The sequence below is a fragment of the Paramormyrops kingsleyae genome, chromosome 3, assembly GCF_048594095.1.
Source record: "Paramormyrops kingsleyae isolate MSU_618 chromosome 3, PKINGS_0.4, whole genome shotgun sequence".
Lineage (NCBI taxonomy): Eukaryota > Metazoa > Chordata > Actinopteri > Osteoglossiformes > Mormyridae > Paramormyrops > Paramormyrops kingsleyae.
This window is the reverse complement of record NC_132799.1, coordinates 15,116,930-15,131,508: the sequence shown is the minus strand read 5'-3', so window position 1 is coordinate 15,131,508 and position 14,579 is coordinate 15,116,930. Positions and strand designations below refer to the sequence as shown.

General features: G+C 40.5%; 1 long non-coding RNA gene across 1 annotated transcript; it reads left to right on the top strand.

Moving 5' to 3' along the window:
- Window positions 1-3,910: 3,910 nt before the first annotated feature.
- LOC111839968 (uncharacterized) lies at window positions 3,911-6,005 on the top strand. Its single transcript, XR_002837240.2, has 3 exons — window positions 3,911-3,990; window positions 4,419-4,686; window positions 4,845-6,005. It is a non-coding gene; the product is annotated as an uncharacterized lncRNA (long non-coding RNA).
- Window positions 6,006-14,579: the final 8,574 nt, after the last annotated feature.

The window sequence follows — 14,579 nt, the reverse complement described above, 5'->3', positions numbered from 1 at the left end:
TTCTGCAAGCATAGCAACCTTATTTTGCAGCCTAACTTCTTTAGCAACTATCAGACAGCATGTTTGGTGGTCATTTTCCACTACAGACTCTATTACAGTATTCCAAGTTTCATTTCTCTCTATATGACACCATTTGGGAATTTAGGTCTGGAATGTTCTGGTGTATTCCTGGAAGCGGTGTGACTCATTTTTATTCAACCAACCTGTGGTGACTTGTCTCTGCTGCTTGTTGATTTAGTTTTCCACAGGAAGTGTTCATATAGTAAAAATCCCAGGGACTTATTCTTCGTAAAGCCAAGACTCCCAGAACAATTATTGTAAGTCTTATAAGTTGCCTAAAACAATTACTTTAATCCCCAATTTTCAGTGTGCTTTCTAAACTGCACCGCAGTGACCTGATACTTCTTGAATAATTTTGAAGCTTATTTGATGTCTAAAAAGTTGTATTCCACTCAACACAAGTTGGAATTAATGTTTTATTTGGGCATAAAAGTCTACGAACAGGAGCAGAACCAGTTTTGACAGGTTGTTATTAAGTATTTGTACAGTGTCCAAAGGCCATCCAGCTTTGCATGGCACCCAACTGGGCTCATAGCCATACTGTCTATCTGAGCTACTCTAGATTCGGTTTAGAATAATCTAAATATCTTCAGTTTTTACAAAAGGAACAAATCATTATGGTTAGTTTCTTGTCGAAACTTGTTGCTCTCCCTGAGCCCATGTAGAGCAAGTATAGAATACATGTGTTTGGTAGGAAACGGTAATTAGCTAAAGGTTGTCATCATCATGGATACCTGAAGAAAATTACTATCTCTGCTGTGATCTTGAATTATGTCACAACACTGCGGAAAAAGGAGAAACTGTAAAAATGGCGTGGAGCACAGTGAATGCTGAGAAGCGTGCTGGTGCTGCGGAGCACTGCAGGGCATTCCAGATGAAACACACTGTACAGTTTTCATGATGACACAGCTGATCATTTTCATTTCAATTTAGATTGCATACTGGATTAATGGATGGTTAGATGAAACTACACTAATCCAAAGTGAATGGTGACTCATCACATGAACTCAGGAACCAAGACAAAAGTCCCTTTTTACATACATAAAAACCCAGAGGTTAATGCCAAATGGTAACCCAGAGGCCAAATCAATAGTTGTATGAAACAGTTGTCAATTGCTATGTCACCAGGTACTTGTATTGTTTACCATTTGCAGAGATGAACAGAACATTTTTTTTAGGTACCCAGGCTAGTGATAAATTCGAGCAATAAATGGTGATTACATTGATGATGTATAAACAGTCATTTATTGTTTATATACTTCAAAATTCTTGGCCGCTTAGATTTCCATTATGTGTAGTAGAGCACAAGCACAGACTGATCTCTGAGTAAAACTAAATAACTGAGTCATCCGTGCGTCACGTGGGTCACACGCAGTTATGTGGCTAATGCCACAACTTGCCCAAACCCCAAGAGAGAAGACAAACGCTAGTATATAAGGACACAGTTTAGAAAACAGCAACACCATATTTGGAGTCAATTTCAAACCAAACTAACTAGCGTATTTTAGCCAACTAGTGTAGCTGTAACATGTATTGTAGTACGAGTATTCTTGACGATGTCTGCCTTCAACATCATATGAATACTGTAACTCAGAGTAGAGAAAAGCCAATTCACTTGTACTAAGAGCTTGTACCAAAGTTTTTTGTTTGTTTGTTGCAAAATTCCATTTGAAATAGCAAAACACTCCCATCAAGTGATTAGAAGTGGTACTGCACACAGGTTCGGTTTTGGGGGTGGGTTAATGGATTAGCATGGTAAAATCCTTAACGAATATCAATTCTCTATTAACACGTATTACCATGTTATATGATTAACCTCATAAATCTATTGCATTATTCATGTTTGTTCAAAAGAATCATTTAAAAAGTTCGACCTTTGCTGATGCGAATGAAAAGTTGAAATATCCAAAGTGAGCATATATTTGAATAAAAGCAGAAATGTAACTTTGGACTTGCCTGCTTTTTCTCTTGATCCTGTATAGTCTGGTAGAGTGTGATATTAGCTTCAGCTAATCGAGACAGCAATGAAATCTGATAACACCTTCCTTCTAACGCTTTTAAAACTGTCAATGGGATGTTTAATTTCCCCTTTTCCTCTTTTTTGTTCTAAGATCTAATTTCAATGGAACAAATTAACGTACAACGTCATCACCATCAGTGACTGTATCTAAATCCAGTAGACAACTCTGCTAATATCTTCTATATGGAGAAATACTTAGGGGAGTTACTGGAGCTGCACTTTGTTCCCAAACATGCAGATTTCAGAATTACTTTAAAATGGTCATGATGCTTATACATTATCAAGGTCTCATTAACATGTCAAAGCCCCCCCTGCTATCTTCTACAATGGTGTGTGTGAGTGTGTTTATTAACCAGACCCCTTTTTATCAGAGGCCCCTGGGCTTCAGCCCGGGTAACCCTGTGCATTAAAGCACCCCTGTATATTATGCTTATAAAAATGTAGAGGAGGAAAACGGAGAAAGGGAAGAAAGAAGAAAGTAGGGTGGTGGAGAAGGAGGGTGACTGAAAAAGGGGTGGAGGGGGAATGGAGAAATTTAAGAAAACGACAAGGTCATCATGGGCAGTAGCACCAAACAAAAACAAGAGACCAGAAATATTCCGCCTATTATGTCTTACTCACCGTGTTCTCATGAAAAAACACTAGTCTCAATCCCTCAATCTCATAATCTTTGTGTGTGTGTAAACTCTGTAAATAAACATTGAAGAAATGCCAAGATGGCAGATCATAATGAGTCATCCAACAAACCCCGACACGCACACACGCACATACACACACACACGCGTGCGTAAAACCATAGCTGTTCCATCTGATACCTTTGTGTACCAAATCAGGAGTTAAAAAATCATACCAAAGTGTGTGTCTGTGTTCCTTAAACTCCTTTTTCCCTGTATATTTGTTTCTAAAGCCAATGGGCAGGTGCTACTTTGAGAATCCAGCCTTTTTGCTCTGTGGGCCAATTGACACGGTTAAAACAAGACTCACCAGACATTTGACAATCTGCTACGGCTTAGTTAAAATGGCCTGTGAGCAAGCTGGTGAATGACAGCATTCTAGGAGCAATGGTATTGTGCCAATCAGTTCAGGTAGACATGTGCCTACCCAATATTTTGTAAAAATGTAATGTATAAGGTAATGATTCAGTCAGCCAATAATGTGCCTACAAAAAACTTGAGGTCAGGGTAATTTGGCCAATGAGTGAGCTTCCTCCGGCATATCGCATCTCTTAATCCCCTTCCCTCCCCTATCCCTCATCATTCTCATCTTCTACCATTAACTTTACATGTCATCAACGAATCGTCACGTTGTGACATTCACACCCAGGGCCACCAACTGTCACGCGTCTGGCTCTCAATCTGCCACACTGTCACGCTCACCAAGAAATCTTACAGCAAATCTACTGTATATTATTCCATTATAAACCTAAAGTTAACTACATAAAAAGCGTTGGGGTTGTTTGCAAATGCTACAGACCATTTACGAGGTATTAAAACTGTTTCATTCATGTAAATGAGTGTGCAGACTTTTCTCAAATTGAAAATCTCATGCCAGCCAGCTGATCGAAGCTGGAGACCCCACACATCTCAGCAGCAGAAAATCTGGTTAGCTGGACATGTTTCAATGTATAATAGTTGCACAAAGTTTCAAGAACATTGATATCTGCGCCCGTGTATCTTTTACGTCTTGTGTGAGGCTTTCAAATGGTGCCTACTGGCAGAATTGGTTTGCACAATGCCCCTTGTGTGGAGAACTGAGTCAGCATTACAACGACCAGCCCTCCCTTTTGCTTCACTTCCAGGCCTTAATGTTATGATTTAAACAACAAACAGACACACCTGTGGTTTCTACTGCTGCTTGTGGAGTTAGCTGAAAAACAGGCTGGTGGAAAGGCGACAGAGCAGAATCTTGAGGTAATAATGCTAATGCTGAACCCCAGCCTTGGGCCCTCTGCTACCTGGGAAGGGCACCAGCGTCCCCTGTGGCCCTGACTGGGATGTTTGTTCCTGACATGGACGGATAGATGTTAATACTGCAGTAATATAATCCACAGCCACACTGGTGGTGGCTCAGTTAGAATCGCCTCGTGTTGCGGGGAGGTTTCGTGTCAACAGTGAGTGCCAGTGTCTGAACTAACAAAAATACAGCTCAGGCAGGAAACTCAAAGAAAACAGATACTTCTGTGCATTTAAAGCTTTATTATGCACATGCTCTGTGTGTAGCTACACCCGGTGGGAGTTGGCTGTCCGTAGATGTGTCATCGGTGCTTTTGCCATCGCCGTCGCAGTCATCTGGCTCGGCTACTTAAAATGTTTCATCAAATCTCTCTGCTCTCCCTCAGGTTACTGCCACGTGGGAACAAACCTGGAATCTCGTCATGCTCAGGCAGAGTGGTTTTCATTTCCCCTTCAGACATGTCCCCCGAATAGTCACAGAGAAGTCCTACTTCAGACAATTGAATCACCTTGGAGGTTGCTAAGATGGGAAATGCAGTTTCACAACAGTCACGGAGTGAAATGGGGAGGGAGAACGCGAAAGAACATGAACACGTTCCGTCCGGTGGCGCAATTCCTGCGAATTTATCGTGATCAATTTGGTCTTCAAAAGAAGTAAGCAGAGCCAGTGATAGTCCTAACTTTTAGGGGTTTGATTTCTATTTGAAAAATAGTTGAATTTTATCACTAATGATGGATGAGATGATGTTGATTCTTGGCTTACTGGCTTTCTGTATCACTGCATCACTGCTTGTCTTTCGTTCCACTTGTAGGAGAGGCAGAAGTCTCAGTCACCATAGTCACCCGTAATTTCAACACCCTTCTGTGCAACTGGATCCCAGACTTCCTGAGTGAAACCCATGACAATCCACTTGGGAAACATCTCCAACATTAGCACACTGAGCAGTGATGCCCCCCAAGGCTGTGTGCTCAGCTCAGCTCATCCAGCTGACTCATGACTGTGCTGCAATGGACAGCTGAAACGTCATCAGTGTTAAGGTAAGGCATGGAATGCTTTATTGTTCTTGAAGGGAAATTTGTCATGGACTCCAAACCACTGCATTCCATCACATACACTGCATTCAACAGAATAACACCATACAATATACAGACAATCATAAGTAATAAATGATAATACAATAATATACAATGACCAATAATAAACAGCAATAAAAAGCTAAGATCTAAGAAAGACATTAGGTCTTAGTTTCTTTATTGTTTATTATTAGTGCATCTGATAGTATACTTGCCTATGCCTTCTGGCTTCAGTATTCAGTATAGTAACCTTTAGAACATTTAGTTAAATGCTGTGTTTTTTGTTTTTGTCTATAAGAACAGAAAGAGAAAAGGTTTTTATATGACTAGTAAAAATCACAGAGCTGAGTAAACTGGTTATTCTGTGTATGAACACCAGAGGGCACCCCATACACTCGTGATATCGATCGGAATTTATTCAGAAGTCGATAAACAACTGTAGCAAGGGCTGGTCAATCCAATAGGCGACATATACGGCTACACAGGACGCCATCTTCTAGGATAGTCCTGACCTGCCAGTCAGTTTGCCTCAGACAGGGGGCGCTGATGGTAATGCTTTCCTCGGGTGCCATGCTGGATACTCAAAGTAACTGATCTCTGCAGGACCCTACACTATTGTGTGTTGCAGCTGATCCCCTGGAGGTCTATTTGCGTTGAGTGTGGGGGGGGGGGGGATTTTCTACATTACCCTTCATTAGGTTTAAGGATGTGCTGTAAAACTTACTGGAGATTTGTGGGCTAAAGCACAGAAATTTATCTAAACACTGCATAATGCACTACAGCCTTCTGAAAAATTATGGTTTACCTGTGGGTTCAGTCAAGACTGAGATTCTGGCTTTTGCTCTCTGCGCACGATATAAGTCACCATGTACAGTCTCATAATTTGCATTCTTATTGTTGAGCTGAGGCTACACTTGTCTGCATGATTAATGCAGAGAGAAAGGGCGATTGCTCTTGAGGAAGCACCCTGCTTCAGGATTAGGTGCGGAGTGTGGTCTGTTCCACAGGGGACAGCATGACCCCTAGGAGGTAGATGAACTGGATGATGGTGTTAACGGTCGATAAATAATGCCAAGTCCGAGTGAAATAACAATGTCTTGAGATGACTTCAGTGGCATCATAGAAAAATTAGCCCTTGATCTCTCAATTTAAGAAGAAATTACAACCCCTATCCCCTCTGGTATATCATATTATCCAAGTGCTAACCAACTGTCTTCATGAGGAACTGCATTAACATTACGAAGCTGTTCTACTTTCCCTCCTAATAGAGATGGATTGATACTACAGGGTCCTAAATGCCTCTCCCATGTCCTGGTCACCAAACCCCACACGCATCTTTAATGTCATTTAGGGAACAGCACTCTGGGTTCACTGGGTTAACAGCCCTGCTGAGAAAAAAACAGCTAAAAAGAAGCTAATGGTGGTAGCTGGCTTTAGCTGGTCTAAGATGGTCTTAGATAGTCATGTCCCAGCTCATGCTGCTCTTTGATGGTTTAAATGGGTGGGTCACCAGTTAGTCATGATGGCGTAACCAGTGAAACTAGCTAGAATGACCATTGTAAGCTGGCGTGATGAGCTAAATCGTTTAACCATCATGCGAAAACATCACGAGTCGGTCAACCAGCTGAACCAGTTTAAGATGGTCAAGTTTGTTTTTTCATCTTACAGAATGTCATCCTCACTCTCAGTAGGATGTTAACATGACCTGTGCTCTTATGTATTTCACAACTGTGAAACTCAACAGTGAGGACTTGGCGGAAGTCTCAGAGGTCTCACAATTCTTGCCCACTTCCTACTGGGAACAGAAGTAGCAAGGTGAAAAGAACAGCATTTCTGCAGTCTCCATCTCCATCGCTGTAAAAAGAAACCAGAAGAGATGACAAAACAATTATATGTGTCAAGCATCTATCAGTTACATTTAGCTTTAAAAAATTAATACATTACTCTAACTCTGACCAGAAACATTGTACTTTTATTAAAATTTCTCAGCTAGTTCAAGTGTCAGACAAGTTAATTTAACTTTTTGTGCAGTGCAATGATTAATATCCATTTTTTCCTCTTTATATTATTTGCTTTATTTTTGCTTTATTTTACTTTTATAAAAATGTTTTCTACAACGTTATTTTGCATCGTGATATGCAGCGTACTGAATATGATGGGGTGACATTAAAGCTGTACTTGACTTGCTTGCATTCTGGGGGTTGGAATACTCCATAATTGTGACTGATAATGCACCAAGATGGCGCGCGAGGTGATTGCGCCCCTAGTGGTCTTCCACCCCCAGCAACTGCCAGGTTTGTCTGGGCCGCATGCCGGCGCCGCTACAATCAATATTTAGCTAAATCAGCCTGCGGATGCTTCAAGAAGAAAGATGGAGACAGTGGAAGGACCAACCACCCCTTTTTGACACTTTTCCTGTCTTATTCAGAGCTTATGAAAAATTCATCAAATGCAAATGTGCTTTCTTGAGTCTATGGAAACAGATCCCCAGCCGAGAGAGAAGGCCATTTTTGTTACAGTGGGTTTATAGATTGTTGGATGATAGATTGTACTTATGTACTGCCGAAAGCGCAGAGGAGACAGAAGGGAGCGGGTGGTATTAACTTTATATAATATTTGTGGGGCCACTGAATTGAAAGATACGATCCCAACCTTCATCTCCATCAACCTGAATAAAACAGAAGAAGTTAGTAACTTATCTTATTTGGTGGGGAGCACAGGCAGGGCAGCCAATGAGACACAAGAATTTCTGAAAGCATTTAGCTTGATGACTATACCTTTAAGGACAGTGCTGAAATTATATCTTAGCAGCATGCTATGTAATGTATGCAAAAAAGTTAAATAGAAATCAAAGAAAAATGTAAAACATAAATGCATATAGCTTGGCATTAAACAAAACACATTTCAAATAAAACACAATATGTTTTCTTTTTTGTTAAAAAGTATTCTGCAGCATTTTTCACATTTTGATGCTATTCTACTTTTTTTTTTCCTCGCTTGAATTTGATTCAGAGCTGACTCAGTGAAGGCCTGAAAATAGAAGCTTGTGACATTACTGCTGATCTGTATAAATGATAATCGTCTTACGGAGTGTTACTAGGGATGACAGAGAATGGGAGAGACCGGAGGTGTGAATGTATTCTCTGCTTAATAAAGGTAAACAAATGCATCAGACCTAATAGGGTTCAGGGCCAGGTTACAGAGGCGGTATAAAATGATCTTGTTTTTCCCAAATAGCAGCTACAGATCAGTGTGACTGGTGAATAGCTTCCTGTTTGCAAACAGCACTGCCCTGGGTATGGCAGAAGGTATAGAGGACACTCCGGAGCTATGGATGAAAAGCCCAAGGCCAAAGGCTATTGGTGGAGTTTACCCTGTCTAACAAGCGTGGTGGTGGTCGCCCTCAGCTCTCCTGGTGTTGGGACCAGGAGTCCGAGGCTTTTCCTAGATCTCAGGACAGTTCAGCCATCTATACCATCAACCATGTACTATTTATAAATAAAAAGGTGGCCTTTTTGCCGAACTCTTCACCTGAATGTCGTCACACCTGTCAAACAAATCCAGCTGTCCCCATCCTGCTTGTCATAAAAATATATCATTAAGGAGCTTTAAAATTATACTATGCTCAATCATGCATATTATAAGGGGTCTCGTCAGCTCTGTGGACCATCTTGCTGGTCCTTATTGTAGACAGACTGATGGACTCTGCACGATCAAGAACTTGCGAGAAGATGACACACTGGCATCGTTTTCTAAATAAACGACGATGAAACTACATGAATTGAAAATGGCCTCAGTGAAGTAGTTAAGATTCTTCATTTTTTTAGAGGAGGTTTTTCTGACACTGCCCCCTGTTTGCGATCACAAATTGACATTAAAAACGTGTTAAAAATCTGGCCTACAGAGGAACGCAGTAAAGGGGTCATATTGGTTAATTGAACATGAGAGCAGTACAGATAGAGATTATTGGGGTTTAATTGCAGTGACCAGGTCTCAGTGCTGTTCATGTTTAATGGGTCACCCTGTTCACGCTACAGCAAGGTGTACCTCCCAATTAGTGTAATACCAGCCAGTGAACATCTTCATAGCAACACACAAAAAAGTAGCAGTTTACAATAGCTCCTACTATAGCTACTATTACAAAGACCTCCTACTCTAGTTACCAGGGGCAGGTTAATGCATGGGCTATTCTAGGATATAGCCCAGGGCCCTGTCAAACCTCAAGGTCCCATTCTACTTCAGGAAAAATGGAACAGTTAGTTACACACTAACACTATCAGCAGACACTAAGTCAGCCTAAGGCCCCCAGACGCTCTAATCTGTCCCTGATTGTTACTGATAGATATTGTCTTGAACTACTCAGGCTATCATTAACCACCTTACACCAACATTCTGAGCTGGACTCACCACATTTCCTGCCTTTCAGTGCCATGTATATTCAGAGTGAAAGACTGTTTGAGACCATTTGTTAGCTGAATTCCCAGAATTCATCTGCACAAAGTCAGTGTCAAACGATGCAAAGAAAAGCATGTTTCTTGATGGTTTTGAGGCTCTCTTTGTATTGCAGTAACAGTGATTAAATTGGTTCTCACACTGTGTTGGCCCTAACGTTGTTGTTGTTGTTGTTGTTTTGAACGTTGGTCTAATTTCCCAGGAGTCACAGTAAGGGTTAAATCAGGTCCTGGAATTAAGTGTCATTTAATTTCATTAAATGTTTGCTGCTTTTGTGTGAATTTTTGAACATCTTTCCAATCTAAATTTCCTTCTCCAGTATAGTGTGATCTAAATTTAGTGGCTGAAATTAAAATCTCTGAGTCTTTGTATTTTGCGATAGATTTGTAAGCCTGTTCCAAGCTTTGAAATGCTGCTCTTATGTGAAATTCTGGAGTGCCATTAGATACAAGGAAGATTATCCGGGAACCGTCTCGTAAAATGATTGTGCTGCTTCCATGCTTCTCTGTGGTTTTACTGCTCCATTGTAGTTGATGCTATCAGAACTCAGGATAGAGAGCCTTAAATCCATGACGATATAATCAATTGTCAAGAGAGACGACGGTCCTCCACAGGGAAGCCAATGTTACCCGTTGCTATAATAGACCTGTGCAGCACTTTTTGTGGCAGGAAGTATTCTGAGGATTTGCTATAGATCTGTTTGGAATCAATTAAATTGGGGATCACTCAGCTTTGGGCTAGATAAGGGAGGGAGGGTGGGAAGCAGACTGAAAATTAGAAATAGATAGCTTCAGTATGGGAATAGATAGCTTTAGTAAGTATGGGAGTAGATAGCTTCAGTATAGCTTCAGTGATGAGAGCTATCCTGTTATTTGTAATGTTGTTGCCTGAAAAACTATCCCACTAATATAATCTATTCCCACCTTTGTGTAATCTGCTCTGCCCTCTGTCACTCTTACCAGGGCTTATCTGAATAGTTGCTGTTAAATGCTAGGTTAAACAGCTGTAGCACTAGTACGCTGGTCACGTAACACCTCGCATTTTCTTGCCAAGCACAGAACTTCCAGAAAGTGATTTCCAAATAAATCCATGTGGCTGTTAATCTAACACATGTGGGAAAGGGTGAGGTGAGGTGCTACCAGAGAGAAATCCATAAATCATCACAGATCACCACTGCCTACATACATGCAACGTTTCTGATTGAACCATGATAACATCCAGCATCTTGTCATTTTCCCAAATTGATCCGTGGAGTAATATCTGTTGGTACTGATGGGAGAACAGGCCACAACTTTAAGCAGAGTACTTAAGCTGAACTGATTGAGTAAAAACAACGTGGTTCAATGAATATGTATGTCACTGAGGAGAAAGTCATTTATAGATTAGCAATGTGTAATGGGTGGCTTTATTAGCATTTCTTGTAATGGGCTATGACTACAGAGACTGGTGTGTATGTTCAGAAGGGACTGAAGCTGTACAAGCCTCACGGTGTCTGTTGGAATGAGAAGAGCATGTGGACGGTTGAAAAGAATAATTGGACCCATGAGGCAGGGTCCGGTCTTCAGTAAAGTGAACATCCCTGGTGCTGGTGCATCTCGGAATGCCAGGGTATTGATCCTGGTGTCGGGTCGGACCTAACAGCCATATGCTTTGGTTTCTGGGGGATGTTACAGCTAGTGAGGTCTGTTTCTATGGTTCTCCTTCAGTGTTGTTTTGGTCTGGATTATATTAACTTGCTAGTCTTGTGTGTGGTTTATTAATATAATCATTACAGAACTAGTATTACAACTCTTAAGACCTCATAATCCCAAAAAGATCACATCCACACATATATGTCAGTCATTATGTAACTTATGTATAACCTTTTTCAGAATATGTAAATTATATATGAATATGCAAAAAAATGCAGACTTCACTTGCGCTGTGTCTACAAGCTCCAACCCAAAGGACACCTGTATTCCTGTATGAGCATCTGTTTGTTTTCCTAATACAGGAAGGTGGGGTGGTTCAAATCCTCTCTGCTGCAAAAAAAAAAAAGTGGTTTAGTTTTTCTTTATGAGTTCTTTCAGGACCTGGAATGGAAGGGACAATGAAACAAAGTGCAGATGACAGTGGAAATAGAATAATCAATTCGGCCTCCGGGGGTCCCTTCTGATATCTTTTTCAGTGTGTGACACTTAACCACGTTGCCATAACCCTTTTTATCGAAAGTGGTTATGAACTTTACTGTTTTTCCTGATACTCTGCTGGTATTTCTTCGACGTTCCGCTAAGACTCTAGCCTCTCTGAAGTCACTTCTCTCTCTACGCCATACAGCACCTTTTCTCACCGTCATTATCCAGGTTGCACAAAGCAACACATCTCAGAAAGAATGCAGGTGTATTAATTAATCATTTAACATTATATGCTGTATATTGTAGGATGCCTCAGGATTGGGCTTTGCAAATGAACACTGTCATCGTGCAGCAGGGAAAAGGCCAACCCTCAATCATTCTGTTACATATACATAGTACATAACTTCTAGGATTTTTATTGTATTGCTTGGCCGTGGGGGAATACATATGGTTTTAGATGGTCTTCTGCCATCTCCGCTGCAGGTATTGAGCCGATAGCTCAAAAACTGTTTGATCTTTTTAAACTTTGCACAAGCATTGTGTCAGGTGCACGAACGGGTAGCGGGGAAGCAGATTCGGGAGACGGGAGTCCAAAAACGGGGTTTTATTCACCAAACGGGGAGCAGCACAAGACAAACGTTAATGACAGACCTGGGGAAACAGACTTGAACGCCGACTAAAATACACAAGACGAGTCGAAATAACAGGAAACAGCTGGTCACAATTGGGGTTTCACATGAGGAAAATGAGGGGGCGTGGCACACAGGAGGATTGGACGAGCCGGGCGTGACACATTGTACTGTATGGGTGAGGAACTAATTAAATTTTGAGATGGATCACCCCAAAACTGAAGCAGCACCTAATAGTGACAACCAAAAAAAAAAGGTGTTTTGACACTTTATGTCGTTAAAGACAATAACTCAAAAACCGTTGGATGGATCTTTTACAAACTTTGCAGAGGCATTGTAAGGGGGCTGGAATGGAACCGTTTAGATTTTAAGGCAGATTGACCCAAAACTAAAGCATTGCCACAGATATACAAAATGGGTAGTTTTAAGAATTGTGTGGGTGCCTAGCTGGAAATCATTAAATTTTGAGACAGACTGAAGTGACACTGCTTAGTGGAAGCAGATGACATTTGACCTTGTGAATATGATGAATCAAAAAGTATTTGATGTATCTTATTTTTGCTTCACAATAACATTTTATGGATGAAGATCCACATTTGGTTTCATTTTCAGACATATTGTCCCAAAAATGAAGCAGTAGTGCTGTGTTGCAGCAAAGAAAGGAAACATCAGCAATGGAAGACACTTGATCTTGTGCACACAATAAGTATTGTACTGATCTATTTCAAAGTTTGCAGGCACTTTGTGGGGCAAGAACCTGGAAGTGGTCAAATTTTGAGACACATATGTCGAAAGTAAAGGAACGGGACTTAGTGACAGCAAAGACAAGGATTATTGTTGTGAATAGGATCAATCTATATGTTATTATTTACTCTACCTTATACCTTATCTTTGATGGAGCTTATAACCATTTTACAAAAACATTTTAAAGATGAAAATCTACACCTAAAAATTTACAGTTGATGACACTGAAAACTGTAACTGAAACGAGAGGCTAGCAAAATTGGAACTGCCAGCAGAGGGCAACGGAGAGTGAAAACAGAGCCTGCAGCCGCCATCTTGTATACACAGATCTGCCAGCTAACTTATTCCATGGATCTTTGTACAAGTGAGTAATTTTAAAACTCTGGGGAGTGAGATGACTTTCTGAATATTCTGTTACAAGGTTTATATTGATTGTTGGTCGACAGCAGACCTGTTCAGCAAGTTTTATCCATAGCAGTGCGTTAGCCGGCTGGCACGGATAAATGGCTTTGCCTGGACCCCAAGTTTCCCCTTCTGCATGTCCAAATCACACCCTGCCAGAGTGCACCTTTTTAATGAATGTTCCAAAAAACGATTCAAAGTGAACGGTGGAATAAAAGGTTTGCACTGACAGTCACCAGCTTAAATGTCTTTTCATCAGCTTTAATGTTAATTTTCATTAGTAGCTCTGGCCAGACATTCATTTTTCTAGTGGATGAAATATTCCAACACGATGCCTTAATTTTAGTCTCGTTTTTTTTTGTGTATTATTTCACTGACTGTACTGCAGCCAAAATTTCACTTACTAACTGGATGTAAGATATGTGAAAGCAGAAATCCAAAATCAAAAAATGATATTTTAAATGCATTTTCACAGGGAAATTATGAACAAATAGGCAAGAATATTACTTGCATTGGTGCACCGTGTTGATGCAATTTTAACTTTCATTTCAGCCTACGTGTTATGTTTCAAAAATTCAAGTACTATAAGTGTGTACAATACCCATATCATAACTTTTTTGCTCTTTATTTTTCATCACATTTTTTTTAAATTTTGTATTACTTTAAAATGGTAACGACAGGCAAACAAATATACAGTATCTGCAACTGATGTGTAGCAAGACCCACTGCAAATAGCCGACACCATGGATAATAGCAAATCATCTGCAGACCCCATTTACTGTGCTGTAGGTACACATGATTTTTATATACATGTTTATTGTAAAGTTTGAGAAATTTTGCACAGTAAGACAACATTAAATTCAGTAATAATAAAGTACATTATATGTTATTACACTGTACAGTAGCGTACTCTGTCATGAATGAAGGGGATTCTGAGGATTTTTCCCTATCCTCACGAGACGATATGGCAATGGAATATATATATGTGTGTGTGTGTGTGTGTTAACACATACACTGCGAATATGTGGCAATGAATGTGATCAGCAAGAAGGCTAGAGGCAGACTGGATGAAAGTTCTGTGAGAAAGAGTGGGTACGAGGACAACGGGAGAAACGGCATCTATTGGGCAGGA